The following is a 16,623-nucleotide window of genomic DNA, read 5'->3' as shown; positions in this document are numbered from 1 at the left end:
ATGTGTTACACATTCTTATTTAAATTCTTGTCTTGATTTACTTGAAAATATAAATAGGAGTGAAAGATTGTTCTCTTTTCAGATATATTTATTTATATGAAAGATTGCTTCCTTGTCAGATATAAATAGTTGTAAAGAAAAGATTGTTTTTCTCTTCAGCTTATTTATATGTAACAAAATATTGTCTTCTTTATATTTATCTTTGATATCATATGAATTTAGGAAGCTAGTTATGTTTGTATTCGTGGGGAAAGTTACCTTTTGGGATGGGTGCCGAATGTGGAATCATAGAAAAAATAGTTTGCTTTTCCAAACTAGATTTTATTGTTGTGCATAGCAATATACTTGGTCGTAGCTCATTGACCATTGAAATAGATGGATTTATTTATGCTCTCTACCATATCCTTGATTGATCAGGCTTGTTTCTTTATTGAATTAGAAAGTTGAAAATGCATGTATCATTCTAGGCATGCACCGGATTCCATCTTGTCTATCGAATTCTTTTTGCTAAGCTATTCATGCAGGGTCGGGTATTCTTGATTGATCAAGAATTCTGGGGAAGTGTAAGCTTCAAGGTTGGGTGGAAAAATCACCTGAATCTTGTTCTCATCTTCATTCTAAAGATTGTATTGAAGATAGCTTGGATTGCAGATCAAAGGATACATCTCATCCTTTTCTTTATGTTTTGTTATTTGAACATAAGGCATTAGAAAGGCCTCAATATTGTATGTAAAAAGGATTAAGATACTACTAGAATTTCCTATTGAATGAAAAATCTTTATCTATTTATATAAATCTTGTGTTTATAATGATATCATTGGAATCATAAAGTAGAGCTTAGGATGGAAAAGTGTAAGAAAATAGACTTATTAGAAGAATTATGAGTTTATTTAAGAATAAAGAGTATTTTGTTTCATAATTGAATTTAAAATAAATTATGTCTTTACATTTTGGTATCAGAGCTCTAGGTTATATAATACTAGGGCCTATGAGCCACTTCACAAATTAAACATTGATGGTAACAACCTTTTTGTTGAAACCTACAAATTTGATGTGAACAAAGAAAACAACTCATAAATCCATAGCAGGATATCCATAATATTTGAGAGTACAAAAGGATCCCATATCTTTTCCTAGACTTATTGATGGTAACCACTTGAGAGGAGGAGGATGGTTAAGTGAAGAAGAAAATTTTCCCTTCTATTGAGAAACAAGTTCATGACCTACCTGATGAAGGGAAAAAGGAATCAACTCTTGAACCAAAGGGGAAAGAAATACCTAATCATGTTGAGCTAGGAAAGGGAATTTTACCTACTAAATCTCTTGGAAATAAGACTAGTATGACTATCCCTGTCAAGGAGATGAAAGAAAATGAAGAACGCCTATCTGAGTATCTTCCTTTTGAGTTGATTGTAATCAGTTCTAACGAGTTAGAAGGATATACCCCACTTAGTTTTGATGAGTTAGAATTATATACCCCCTTGAATCCATGTTTATAGTGATATAATTATGTAATGTTACTTATTACAATCAATAAATAAAGTTACTATTTTATGAGCACTTTTAAATATGTTTCTTATACTGAATAATTGTAGTTTAGACCTTAGTTTATATAACAATGATAGTTATCTTAAGAACCTAGACAAAATGGATGTTTGATTTATTTAACTATGTCCTTTACTAGTATTATTATGTCTTGTTCCTTGTGAAAGATATAGATATTATTCTATTTTACTCTATGACTGTAGTGTTTAAGGTAGATTTTATAAGAAATTTTGTTTGGTTAGAGACTATGGATATTATGGCCCTTGCCAACATATTTCGCTAAAGAAACATTCCTTGGTGCAGGAATTTTGAATTGCAATGGGTTCTAGAACTACTAGAGTTGGATCAAGAAACAGAAATGAAAGACTTGATCAGATTCCTGATCTTTTGAATTAGTAGAATACTAGGATTGATGGAATCGAACAAGAAGTTCGAAGGGTTGGTGAGGTTCGAAATGAAATTCCTAGAGCCAAGGAGCAACCAGATTATCGAGATAGGATTGAAGGGGAGTTAGCCATAGATTTGAAAAGGATAGCCCCGCCTAAGTTTGATGGTAAGACCATTGGTGATGGTGCTAAAGCATGGGTAATTGAGATAGAGAAGTATTTTGAGCTTCGTAACGTCCAATGAAACTAAAGCAGTATGGGATGCTTATCATCTTACTGGAGAAGCTGCAACAAGGTGGGACAATGAGAAATCTAAGAAGAAGTTACAACCTGGTGATATTACCTGGGAACTATTTCTACAATCATTTAGGAAGAGGTGGATTCCTCAATTATTCTTTGACAAGAAGATGACTGAATTCCAGAATCTGACGCAAGGTGGTATGATAGTTACTCAATACTGGGAGAAGTTCAAAAATATCCTAAAGTATGTTCCACAATACCAGATGGATGAATGATTCTGCATTCAAAAGTTCATCTTAGGTTTTAGGACTCATATCGGACTAGAAGTGGATATTTATAATCCATTGACTATGGAGGAAGTCTTTGAGAAAGCAACTAAACAAGAACAAAAGTTGCAGCAACTGACAAATTTCTGAAAGAATGTGACCAAACTAGGTCTTTTGAATAGAAATTTTCAAAATAATGGTCATCAAAAGGGCAACCGATAGATAAGGAATCTAAAAAGAGGACCTAACACTCAAGAGAAAGGAAGAGTGAACCATGATGGAAACAAGAAAGTGAATAGTAACACCAACTTCACTACTTCCAATACTAGGCAGTGTTGAAATGTGGCGACTGATCAACAAAGTACTATACACTCAGCACATATCCTCATTGGGGTCTAGGGCTGGGCTGGGCAGGGGTTTGGGGATGGCAGCCCTTGAGAAAAGTGGGGGTTCGGGGGCGGGAGCCCCCGAGAAATTTTTTTTTGCCATTTTTCGTTGATGAAAACCGACATTGTAATAAAACCCTAAAAAGGGCAACTTTGTTTGTTGCCCTAAAAACACATGTTATAAGCAGCTGGGATGCTTAAGGCATTGTAAGGTTGATGTACTATTTTTGTTGGATAATAAGAAAGATTGGACAGCTATGTATGGTGGACGTAACCCATTCTAGGTGAACCACGTTAAATCTCTATGTTATCTATGTCCTGTTTTATTTCTTTATCTTTTGTATTTAAATCTGCATATAATTGTTAGTTCATATTTGCTTCAGATCTGCTTGAAACCCTAACAGGCAGAACTTTGACAGGAATAGATTAGGTGGACACCTAGGACCTAAATATGGATGTTACAATAGTGGGGGAAATCATTATGCTTCAAATTGTTCATAACGTATCACTATACAAAGAGGAGGAAATCAGTGAGGAGCTTCACAACATCAGATTCATGCAGCGATTGACAACTGTCAGGTTGATTTTGAGGCTTCACCAATCAAGATGACAGGTAACCTTTTTGGTCAACCAGTTTCTATTTTGATAGATACAGGAGCTACTGAATGCTTTATTGATCCTAAAGCAGTTTCTAGATTATCATTTAGACCTGGTTATATGTCAAATGCATGGATGGTTCAATATGGAAATTGAGCAGAGAAGAGGGTAGATTCATGTCTATTTTGCAGTGATTTAGAGCTTCCTAGTTTCCAAACTCAAGTTAATCTATATGTGGCACCACTAGGATCATATGATGTGATCTTAGGTATCAATTGGTTAACTGAGCACAAAGTTGTAGTAAACTATGAGGATAAGCTTATTAGTTGTATAGATGATTTTAAAAATCCGGTTGAGATTCTTGGGTCTCAAAAGCCTCTTGAATTGAGACACATCTCAGCTATGCAACTCAAGAAAGCCAAAGCAAGGGATGTTCCATCTTTGTTGTCATTATAAGTGACTTGGATAATGCCAATAAGATCCCTAAGGATTATCCAGTTCTTAGAGAGTTCTTGGATGTTTTTCTAGAAGACCTTACTAAGTTACCACCAAAAAGGGAATTTGATCTCTCTATAGAACTCTTACCTGGAACTGAGCCATAATCTAAGGCTCCATATAGAATGACAACCACAGAATTGTATGAGCTTAAGGCTCATTTATAGGAATTTCTTAGGCAAGGTTTGATAAGACCTAGTGTATCCCCGTGGGGTGCACCAGTGATATTCACGAAGAAGAAGGATGGTACTTTGAGGCTATGTATAGACTACATGATGTTAAACAAGGTAACCATTAAGAATAGATATCCTTTGCTAAGGATAGATGAACTTTTTGACCAAATGAAGGGTGCTACAGTATTCTCTAAGATTGATCTTCGATTAGGTTACCACTAGTTGAGGATTAAGGATGAAGATATTCCTAAGACAACATTTCAAACTTGGTACAAACACTATGAGTTCACAGTCGTACCTTTTGGTTTAACCAATGCCCCAGCAGCATTCATGAACCTTATGAACAACATTTTTAGAGAGTACTTGGATGATTTTGTGCTTATATTCATTGATGAAATATTAATTTATTCCAAGAATGAAAAGGAACACAAGAAGCACTTAAGGATAGTTTTGCAACGATTAAGGGATTAAAAGATTTTTGGAAAGTTTTCAAAGTGTGCTTTCTTTCAGGAAAAGGTGTACTACTTAGGTCATGTTATATCTACTAAAGGAATTTTCATTGATCTTACAAAGATAGAGGCATTTGTTGATTGGCCAACACCTCAGAGTGTTACAGAGGTAAGAAGTTTTATGGGCCTTGTAGGATATTACAGGAAGTATGTGGAAGGTTTTTCAAAGATAGAAGCACCTATTACTTCACTTTAGAAGAAGGAAAATAAATTTGAGTGGATTGAGAAGTGTGAAGAGTCATTTCAGCTCTTGAAGAAGAAACTGACAACAACACCAGTCTTGATTATACCAAATCCTAATGGACACTTCATAGTGATTATAGATGCCTCAGGTGAAGGTGTAGGAGCAGTGTTAATGCAGGAAGGTAAGGTGGTTTCTTTTGAATCTAGAAAATTAAAGCAATATGAATTAAATTATGCACCACATGACTTGGAGCTCTTAGCTATTGTTCATGCATTACAAATGTGGAGGCATTACCTTTTAGGGAAGCCATTTGAGCTGAAGACAAACCACTTAGGACTGAAATATATCTTTACACAGCCCAACCTAAATGCAAGAAAGAGAAGGTGGCTTGAATTCCTAAGTGACTATGATTTTGGTATTAAATATATGAAAGAAAAAGAAAATAGGGTAGCAGGTGCTCTCAGCAGAAGAAGACATCTATCTGATATGGTTACTACAAGGTCAAACTTGAAGCAACAAGTGTTGCAGAATATTTTTGAAGATGAGCATTACCTAAGGGTTAAGCAAGCCTTGGGAGTAGATCCTTTAGATCACCGATTTGATGGATATGAATTGGAACCTGATGGTATTTTGAGGTACCAAGGAAGGATGTACATTCCTGAAGGTGGAGATTTAAGGAAATTAATATTGCATGAGATGCACAATACACCTTATTCAGGACATCTTGGAGTGACAAAGATGGTAGCTGATTTGAGATCTCTGTATTTTTGGCCTAAACTCAGGAAAGAGGTGATTGAGTATGTGACACAATATTTGGAATGCTAGCGAGTAAAAGCTCAACATGTTCATTCGGTGAAACTTTTGTTTCAACATTTTATACCAGAGTATAAGTGACAAGTAATCGATATGGATTTTATCCAAGGATTACCTATGAGAAAAAACAAGCATGATACCATCTTAGTAGATGTTGATAAGTTGACAAAAGTTACACATTTCATACCTAGAAATCTCAAGGATGGATCATTTGTTCTTGCAAAGAAAATTGTGCAAGAAATATTCTGATTGCATGGTGTACCAGAAACCATTATTTCAAATAGGGATACTAGGATGACATCTAGGTTTTGGACAACATTGAATGCAACTTTGGGAACCAGATTGAACTTTAGTTCAGCATATCATCCTCAGACTGATGGCCAAACCAAAAAGGGTTAATTAGGTTGTGGAAGATCTTCTACGAATGTATTACATGGATCAACAGTACAAGTGGGAGGAGTATTTGCCTTTGGTTGAGTTTGCATATAAAAACTCTTTTCACGCATCTTTAGGGATGGCACCTTTTGAGGCACTCTATGGACGAAAATGTCACACACCCATTAGTTGGGATAGAATGGAGGATAGGATCATCATTGATCTTGATTTGCTCAAGGAAATGGATGAGCAAATGATGTTGATCAAGAGTAGGATAAAGGAGGCAGTTGATAGACAAAAGAGCTATGCTGGTAGACACAAGACTTTCAAACAATTTGTTGTAGGAGATAAAGTCTTTTTGAGAGTCAAGCCTCTTAAGAGCTCAATCTCATTTGGGAAATTATCAAAGTTGGTACCAAGATATGTGGGACACTTTGATGTGTTGGAAGTTATTAATCCAGTTGCTTATAGATTAGCTTTACCACCTGCTCTAGATCAAATCCATAATGTGTTCCATGTTTCTTTGTTGAAACCTTATCATTCAGATGCATCTCATATTCTTGATTGGCAATCTTTACAGGTACATGATCTAGAGGTGGTGCTAGTGGAGACCATCTGAATCCTAGATCAACATAGCGTGAAGCTACGTAGCAGAGATTTGACTTAGTATGTCCAGTGGGACCAATATTATAAGGATAGTTCTACATGGGAGGATGTTGAGATGATTGACCGTCATTTTCCTCATTTGCTTTCTTAGAGTAGTATTTTCTTAGTGCATGATATACCTTGGTACTTTGATATGATTTACATGTTGTGAACTTGCATAACATGGATTCTATTGTTATTGTTTATGTTTTGATTTAAGACTATGACATATGGTTAATATTTTATGATGTTGAGATACTATGTGCTTATTGATAGATAATAAGACATCGGGTCGATGTCTCTTTCAAGTGCAGAAGGATGTCACAAAACATATTTATTAGTTATTTTATTAGAAAAATGATGTTTACTTTTCGTTTATGCAATAAAATTGAAATAGAAATGGAATTGTTAATGAAAAAAATAGGAGATTGAATGCAATGAAATGATTTACATACAATTGAATGATCAGTATTATTCTTATTGTGAAAATTGGGATCACCATTGCTAATGAGCAATTGAGTGTAAGTGAATGCAGGAACAGGTGAATGAGGATGAAGGCGAGAACATCATTCAGGTAGAGTTGTCTTAGCTCCTTGACTTCGCTAGAGTAGATGGAATCTCACACACCACTGTAATATATACATCTTTATGTGTGCATTCATTGCATGATTTGAGTTGTGATTAAAGTTGCATCAGTGATGGAAAAATGATATGTTTAATTGTTCAATAAGAAGGTAATTTTTTAGTGATTGAAAAAAAAATGAACATTGACCCTATGATTACTCATTCTTTTGTGCAAAAAAGTGTCATTTGGTGAAACAATATATTTATTTGTTTACTTGTAGTTATATATATATATATATATATATAATTATATGTATTATATATGTATATGAGTTCAAATAATAACTCAATCATATACATGTATAAACTTATCTAATTATAATATATATAAATATATATTTGAATATTCATTAAATTTGATTATATTAGCTTTATGAAATTTCAATTGATTATATACATATATATATTATATAATAAATAGTGATTTATTAAAAGGCATATTAACCATATGGTTAGTGAACTTATCTTTTTATCGCATGTTTTAAAAGAAATGTTGCATGGAGGATAGTCAATAGTAATATCAACTACCCCCCACTATGTAAGGGAGGAGTCAGTATTACTACCAACTACCCACCCCAGTCTTCACTTACGCATGCAGTGATTGCCATTTAATATGGAATGATTAAATATTAACATGGTGACTATCCCACTTATTAACACATCTTGCAGATGGGAGATGATGAGAATATTGACTTGCAACAAAACAGACACATAGAGTTGTAGTGAACACAGACTTCTCAGGAATGCTACCATGATGTAGAGTTTGAATTTAACACAAGTGTTGCATGTAACAAAAAAGTCATGCTTGTAGAGTTTGAGTTAAACAAGGACTGTTAAAGATATATTAAGGTGGCGGATCATGCTTTAAATTCAAACAGAGGATGCATGTTTAATACTATGCATCGTTGTCATCAAATAAGGGATGCAAATCATGGTGGTTAGACTGATACAACCGAACTGCAGTCAAAGTATTATGTGGAAAGTTTAGAGGATTATGAGCCATGTGAGGGGAGACATTAAATAATGATGTCGACTGCTATTAATAATGAGTTAAGAAGGAAATCCATTGGGTGGAATATGGATTGTTAGATGTGGTGCATTCGGTTTGCCACATGCCTTAGTAAACTTAGACGTGTAGGGTAGTTAGCACAAGAAATAGTCAATGGTGGTTTAGATGAGCCCAAAACATAGGAGATAATATAGCTCACAATTAGCATAAATAGGAGGCTCTAGGACACCGAATAGGAGGACAATACCAAAAAGACAGTGAGAATATAAACACAGATAGAGATAGTATTATACAAAATAGGAGAATAATATAGAGCGATCAAGGAGAAAGGTAACATAGCAAGAAGATTTCCATAGGAGATTTGGCGACTATCATTTGGAATTTGAATGTAGAATTCACAGGTAGGCTCTCAATCAAGCTATAGTTTACTGTAAATTTAGAAAATTAGAATAGAATTATCGTGAGATGTGTTTGCTTTAGATCAATATTGAAGAAAATAGTTAAATTTAGATTTAGTTCCATGCATTAAAAGTCATGATGATTTTAATTAGATATTTTATTTGAAAATGCCATAAAGGTATATGCATTACAAAATATCATCTTATTTAATACTTGTAGTAGAAAATTTACTAAGTTTAGATAGTTGAATTCATAAGTCATAGAAAACACATGTTAGTATCAAATTTAATATGTTATTTGAAGAAATAATGTATATTCATATTCTACTCGTTTATATGTAATTATACATTCATGTGTTACACCTTCTTATTTAAATTCTTGTCTTAATTTACTTGAAAATATAAATAGGAGTGAAAGATTGTTCTCTTTTCAGATATATTTATTTACCTATGAAAGATTGCTTCCTTGTCAGATATAAATAGTTGTGAACGAAAGATTGTTTTTCTTTTTAGCTTATTTATATGTAAATGAAAGATTGTCTTCTTTATATTTATCTTTGATATCATATGAATTTAGGAAGATAGTTATGTTTGTATTTGTGGGAAAAAATACCTTCCGGGATGGGTGCCAAATGTGGAATCATAGATAAAATAGTTTTCTTTTCCAAACTACATTTTATTGTTGTGCATAGTATTATACTCGACCGAGTAGCTCATTGACCATTGAAATAGATAGATTTATTTATGCTCTCTACCATATCCTTGATTGATCAAGCTTTTTTCTTTATTGAATTATAAAATAAAAAATGCATGTATCAATCTAGGCACGCACCAAATTCCATCTTGTCTATCAAATTCTTTTTGCTAATTAATTCATGTAGGGTCGGGTATTCTTGATCGACCAAGAATTTTGGGGAAGTGTAAGCTTCAAGGTTGGGTGGAAAAAGCACTTGAATCTTGTTCTCGTCTTCATTCTAAAGATTGTATTGAAGATAACTTGGATTGCAGATCAAAGGACACATCTCATCCTTTTCTTTATGTTTTGTTATTTGAATATAAGGCATTAGAAAGGCCTGAGTATTGTATGTAGATAGGATTAAGATACTAATACAAATTCCTATTGAAGGAAAAATCTTTATCTATTTATAGAAATCTTGTGTTTATTATGACATCATTGGAATCATCAATTAGAGCTTAGGATGGAAAAGTCTAAGAAAATAGACTTATTAGAAGAATTATGAGTTTATTATTTAGAATAAATTATGTCTTTACATGTTCTAGTATGCCTGCTTTGTAGGTATGGTAAGGGTTTCACCGACAAAGGTTTATTGAAGATATTTGATGTAATGCATAAGTGGTGTTGGTGCAACTTCTAGAAGGGATTCAAGATGCTGATGGTGATTATGTTTGTGCCTTGACTGATTGGTGTCATCACTTTGGTGTGTGTGGATCTAATTTAGGTCCAGTGCTATTTAGGTTATGGATCGATTTTCATGTAACGTGTTGGTGGATCCTTCGATGCACTTCTGAGATGTTTTATTGATTGGATGATGTTTGTTTGGCCTTAGGCCGACATGAGTTATGATTTTATTTTGGGATTATGTAATGGATCTATTGAATTATCATTTGGGTGGGCAACCTAATTGGTTAGGTCCCAGGTTGGTATAAATATATGTAAGATCTCATTGTAGATCATATGAGTGGATGGATGGATAGATGTATGTATGGGAAAGAAGCGAATAATGTAATAATCATTTGTGTAGAGGATTTGGTTGATCATAGGTGATCGAGTTGGGTTTATGTAAGAGGTTTTAGACCTCTGGTATTGAGCTTAACCGGAACTATAATCTAGCATGTTTGATGCTACCAAAGGCAGTTCTTCTCTGTGGATTGTTGTCCAAATATTTTGAGGTGGTTGACATCTCTGTAGTCAGTGAGACTCCATTGTGATAAGTAGTGCGTTCTAGGCAGTGTGCCTTCCTGCATGTGCAAGCCCCTATTATAATCATATACTTTCTACAGAAGTATCATCTAACTATGGGTAGAGTTTCCCACTATGGTTTTTCCCTTTTTGGATTTTCCACGTACAAATCATGGTGTTATGTGTTATGGTTGCATGGTATTGATTCTCTAGTTTTTTATTATTCTTTAATGCTTAATCAATTATTCTGGTATAAGGTTTTAAGTGCTTTAATTCACATAATCTGTTAACAACTGATCCATTCCCCCCCCCCTCTCAGTTGTTCACCGGTTATCCTAACAAAAGTTGGGGTGGTGCTCCTTGGGTTGGTGCCCTAAATGTTGTAACCAATATTTCATTGTGAGGCTGGATTGGAGCAGTAGTCTCCAGCAACATTTCTCACTGAGGTTTTTCCCATCTTGGGTTTTCCTCGTATATACTAGTGTTATGTGATGTGGCTTTGTGTGGTTGCATTGTGTTGCCTTGATTTATCTTACCGGTAGGATTACTCTGTATTTAGGTTATTAACTGGTAATAACTCTTAGGATTAAAAGGTTAATAATTTGGAAACCAATGATTCACCCCCCCTCTCAGTGACATCTTGTGTTCAACAAAGTGTTAACAAATTATACCTGTACGTTCTACCTAGCTTGGCTCTAACTCTCTCCCTTCTGAGAGAGCGTACTATTGATAGTGATGCTGATAAGGAGGAGGCCATGGAACTGTACAAGTTCCTCTTTAATGAATGGAACAGGGTTGTGGAGATGACTAGGGTTCACAAGTTGACCCCTTAGGTTTTTTTTTATGGTTTTGGTTGGGGCTGGTGTCCCTTGTTTTTTTATTCAAACTCTTGGTGTTTTTTGGTTATGAAAGACTTTAGATATTAACTATTTTTGTGTTGTTATAGTGTTGTTAGGGTGATGTTAATAGTTCTTATTATGTAAAGGGTCAGTGCCCTGGTTATCACTGCTTTTCAAATAAAAAATATGCTAAATATTGGTAAAGATGTGGGCAAATTTTACAATATAAATGTCACAAATTTACATGCATTTCTAGTGTCACCATGTCTTGGTTTTAAAATGTAAGAGCCAACGTAAAGGTTCATGTATGCAATATAAAATTATTAAAGTCAATGGTAAAAAAAGGATGGAGTTGATTTTTGCCAAAAAAAAAATGGAGGTTTAGTTGTGATTAATGGTCTAGATTTTGGCGTGTTTGATTTACTTTTACACCAAGTTTACTTAAATGTGAGTTTCAATTTTTTTACAGTTGTCTTTCATCTATATTAAAACTTTACAACTATTTATTTAAATTTATTGACCATTCACTATTGTTTGAGCTAGGCCATATTTGTTTACCATTGTGATATAACCAATTTACTTAGTATTTTTGAATTATTCATATTAATAAAAATCAAATTAATTCCAACATTTGCATGTTTTTATCATTAAAAGATATTAAGATATGAAACTTGAACTATTTTAAAAAACATTTATACCAAAACCTTTTTGTCTTTACACCGTTCAAACTAATTAATAATAAATAAAAATTAATAGGTAAAATAGCTCTCAAAATAAATAATCAATAACATTTTTTATGTATAATCAAACTATATATATATATATATATATATATATATATATATATATATATATATATATATATATGATTGGTTAAATAATTTTCTAACATAAAACAATCCAAAAAATCATTTTCTACACAACAATTTAAAAATCAAATTGTTCAAAATATTAATGATATTAAAATTCCTATTTTACCTAATAAAAAATGATATGTAAAAGGCCATTGAAAAATAATATACTATGAAATATTTTTTTTAAAATATATAAATATTAAAAATAAGTACAAAAAATTCATTCATATTTTTCAAACAATTAAAACTCATTATTTTAGTATTCTTTTAAAAAAATCAATTTTTTTGATTAAAATTAGAAATTATATAATTTAGCCATTGAAGAAAGCATAAAACGATTTTGCAATCTTTAAAAAAGATTCAAAATAGAAAGTTCTCCCATATTGCCTCAAGTTTAAGAACCAATTAAATTGAAGATAATTAATTTTTTAATATTCTTAATTAAAAAATTTGCATCTATACTTTAATAAAGATTAATATATTTTTTGGTAGAGAAAATTCTCAATTTTGATTTGTTAGTTTATTTTTTTATTAATAACTAATTAAAGAATAACCCTTGCCAGTAATTCTATGCCTATGACAAGAACTAATAATAAATATATAGGGAATTTTCAATCTTGCGCAAACATTTTCCAAATCATTAGTTGCAAATTCATATTGCATAAACAAAGAAATTCGATACTCATGACTAATTATAATACATTTGGGCACAACAAAGGTGAAGTGCCATATTTTTTAGGCAAACGATTTGATAAAGAAAAACTTGGCAGGGGAGTTTGGAAGTTTCAAGAATGTGCTTGGACAATTAGATGAAGAGAAAAGGTAGCATTGGAAGTAGAAGGGACAAGCATGACTATTGGTCTTGAGTATAACACATAGTCTAAGTGCATACTTTTAAAAGATTTTGAATGCAAATTGAAAGATAGAGCACCAAAAAGAGAGGAGTATGTACAAGAGAGGGGAGAGTCCTCCAAAAGGGCCCACAATAAACATAAATAATTATATAAGTAAATAAAAACACATGCAAAGAAATAAGAAAAGAAGAGGAATCTACTTATAGCAACCATCTCTCATTTTGGGGGGAAGATTTTTAGTATAATAGGAATGAATCACTTAGAGTGAAGGGGCACACATAGAAGAAGGAGATGTTGCACAAGTGTAGTATCATAAAATTGTGACCCTTGCAATTTTCGACCACATTAGGGTCTTCACATTGGTGAATTGAATCCCCAAGCCTGATCGGAGACCTGAGACTTGCTCATCCCTGAAAAATGCACTTTTTCTGCACTCTCGCACTGCTTAAACTTGCGTCCTGTTTTGAATTTAGGGCAGGACAAGGGCATGGTGCCCTTGTCCCTGCCCTATTTTGGGCCCCATCTGTCCTATCCTTGCATTGGGTCTTTCAATTGTAGTGGGAAAACTTTTGTCATAACCCTCTTGTTGGACCTTGATATGACTTGCTATTATTATTATTACTACTACTACTACTACTACTACTACTGCTGCTACTACTACTACTACTACTACTACTACTATAATATTAATTTTATGAGTAATGTTAGAAAGAAAAGATAAATTGAAATGAGGTTGAAGTTTTTAAATAAAAAGGAATTTAAGTGGTGACACACACATGAGGTCATAATTTATTTGAAAATTGCTTATTCTCTCAATATCCTAATTGAGCACATGGTGTAGGAGAAATAAGAAGATTCTAGAAAATAAATCTTAAATTCAAAATATTAAGGAATAAATATTAGATTTAACAAATATATGACATGGGAGTTACAAAATTATTCTATGACAAGAATAATTCTATTCATGGCATTTTGTATGACAAAAGAGTTACAAAATGCATTTTTGGAGGAGAGTTTGAATTTGAATTTTGAATGCATGGTCAAATGTAACCCCCACTATGACAACAATCATTTTTGAATGAAATTAATTTAGAAATTGTTTATTTTCTCAATATACTATTTAGCACATGTTGTAGGAGGAAATGAGAAGGTTCTAGAAGAGAATTTCAATTCAAATTTTTGCATGTAACCCCCACTATGACAATTAATCATTTTTGCATGAAATTATTTTGGGAAAAGAATATGGAAATCAATTAGTTCTTTTGTAGTGAGAAAATGACTCTCTTTTCTATATATTGAGTTCTAGATTTTCAAAAAAGTTGATTGTTTTGTGATTAAGTAGTCTTTTGAATTCTCAAGAAAGTTTTTTTTTTCAAATCATGTTAGATATAAATGAATTTTGTAGACAATTTTGCAGTGTGTGAGTTAGGATTTTTTTTAGAGGTTTTGGAGAAGATCTTGCCAGGTTACAATATGAGGATCGGAGAAGGATAGTTGGGAGAACAAGGGGCGATTCATCAATAAGATTTTGGTTCATCTTGCAGATCCAGGTTCCCTCTTTCCATACTTGTATATTTTTCTTCCATAAATGAGATTTTTATTAGCATGCATGTTGTTTTTCTTTGAAAATTAGGTAGTTTAAGGGAGAAAGATTTTGATATTGTTTACTTCAGTAAGAGGGGAGAGATTTTTATTTGCATAATATAGAGTTTTTACATTCTATTGTTTTCAGATTTTGATAAGAAAATCTATATGCATATACCATCTTGTTTTAGATTTTTATAGAAAGAATATGTGTGCATGTGTGAATAAATGTGTATATCTTACCCTTTTCTTTTTATCAATGAACTAGTAGTTTTCTTCTTAAAATAAAATGTGCAAAAGAATGTGAATATTAATTAATTTCACATCTTCCTTTAGAAGGCCTTCTCTTTATTTTCTAATTTCTTATAGAGAAAATAAATATATAATGAATTCATTCTTAAATATTAGTGCAAAAAAATAATCAATTTATTAAAAATAAATAAATAAAAAAAATTGAGGTTAAATGTAGTTTTAAAATATAGTTTTATTTTCTTAAATAAATTGAAAGGGGATGAGTTAAATAATATAAGGGTTTCATTTCTCCTCTTTCTCAAAAATGAATTCTACTTCTTATGTTTCTAATTTACATCCATAATAGTTTATATATTGCAATATTACTTGAAAGTGAAAGAAAAAACAAAGAAAAAAGTATTTTTGATTAGCTAATACCTTTTATTCCCTTAGATTAATTAATCTTTGAACCCCAAATAAATTATATTTGAATGAAAGGGTGTTATCATAGTGGAATTGTATACATCTATTTTTATTTCATGTACTGCATAAGAGTTTAAGTAGTTGTTCATTTATTTATCTATTTGAAATTGTATATATTAAATTTAGAAGACCATATGTATATTAATTCTAGTAATCTTCATATTAAGTCAATGTTGTGATTAGCATTATGTGGCTGAATAGATATACATGTATTAGATCTGATAAATCTTAGATATATACAAAATTTAATAATTTAATTTTTTATTACCATTCGCTTATGATATGATACAATAATAATAGACAAAATCAATAACAATGATTATAGAAATATTAGATAAATTAGTAAAAATAAATTAAAATGCAATTTAATAAAAGAAAACCATTAGATAAATAAATAAAAATTCCATGTCAAGCCTGTAAGAAGGGGAGGGTGTCTGTGACTTCCTGTGAAAGTTTGCAGCCCCAGAGGAGCCTCTGGAAAGGTTTGTTTGTAGCCTAAAATAGAACCCAACCAAAAAAAATCAATTTAAAAGCCTTCTTTGGAAAAAAAAAGAAAGAAAAAAGCTAAACTTGAAAATCTGCAACTAAACCAGCCATTCAATCCTTGCAAAAGGGATTCCAAAAATCTCCATAATTTGCATATATTAACCAACAAATAAGAGTGGAAACAATTGTCCTGTCAAGAGGGTTTTATTCAAATAGGAAGTTGATTGATGGCAAGGGGTTGCAAACTCATAGACAGGCATGGTAGATTTTGTGGAACTTTTTTGTATGCATTCTTCTTCTCCATTCTTAGAGGTTGCAAACTCATAAATGACCATGGTAGATTTTGTGGAACTCTTCTGTATGCATTCCTCTTCTCCATTCTTCCTGCAAGATTCATGACAATAAAATGGAAGGAAAACCCTAAATTTTAGTATAAGTATAAAGATTTTAGGGTTGTGGGTGAACTCTACATCTAAGGGCTAATATTAATCTAATCTAAGGGTTGAGATTGCTTCCTTTATTTGTTTATTCATAATAATAAAAATAAATTCTTTTCTTTATATTTAAATTTAATTTTTGTATTTAAGATAACATTTTTGTGAGACAATTTTATTTACGACAAATATTAAGTAATCTATTTGTTGATAAACATAAGATTTAGATAAAATGAATAAAAATCAATTATAGTAAATTTATCATTGATTTGATTGTTGATTGTTATGATCT

This window comes from Cryptomeria japonica, chromosome 10, assembly GCF_030272615.1.
Source record: "Cryptomeria japonica chromosome 10, Sugi_1.0, whole genome shotgun sequence".
In the NCBI taxonomy this organism is placed as follows: domain Eukaryota; kingdom Viridiplantae; phylum Streptophyta; class Pinopsida; order Cupressales; family Cupressaceae; genus Cryptomeria; species Cryptomeria japonica.
This window is presented reverse-complemented; position numbering follows the sequence as displayed.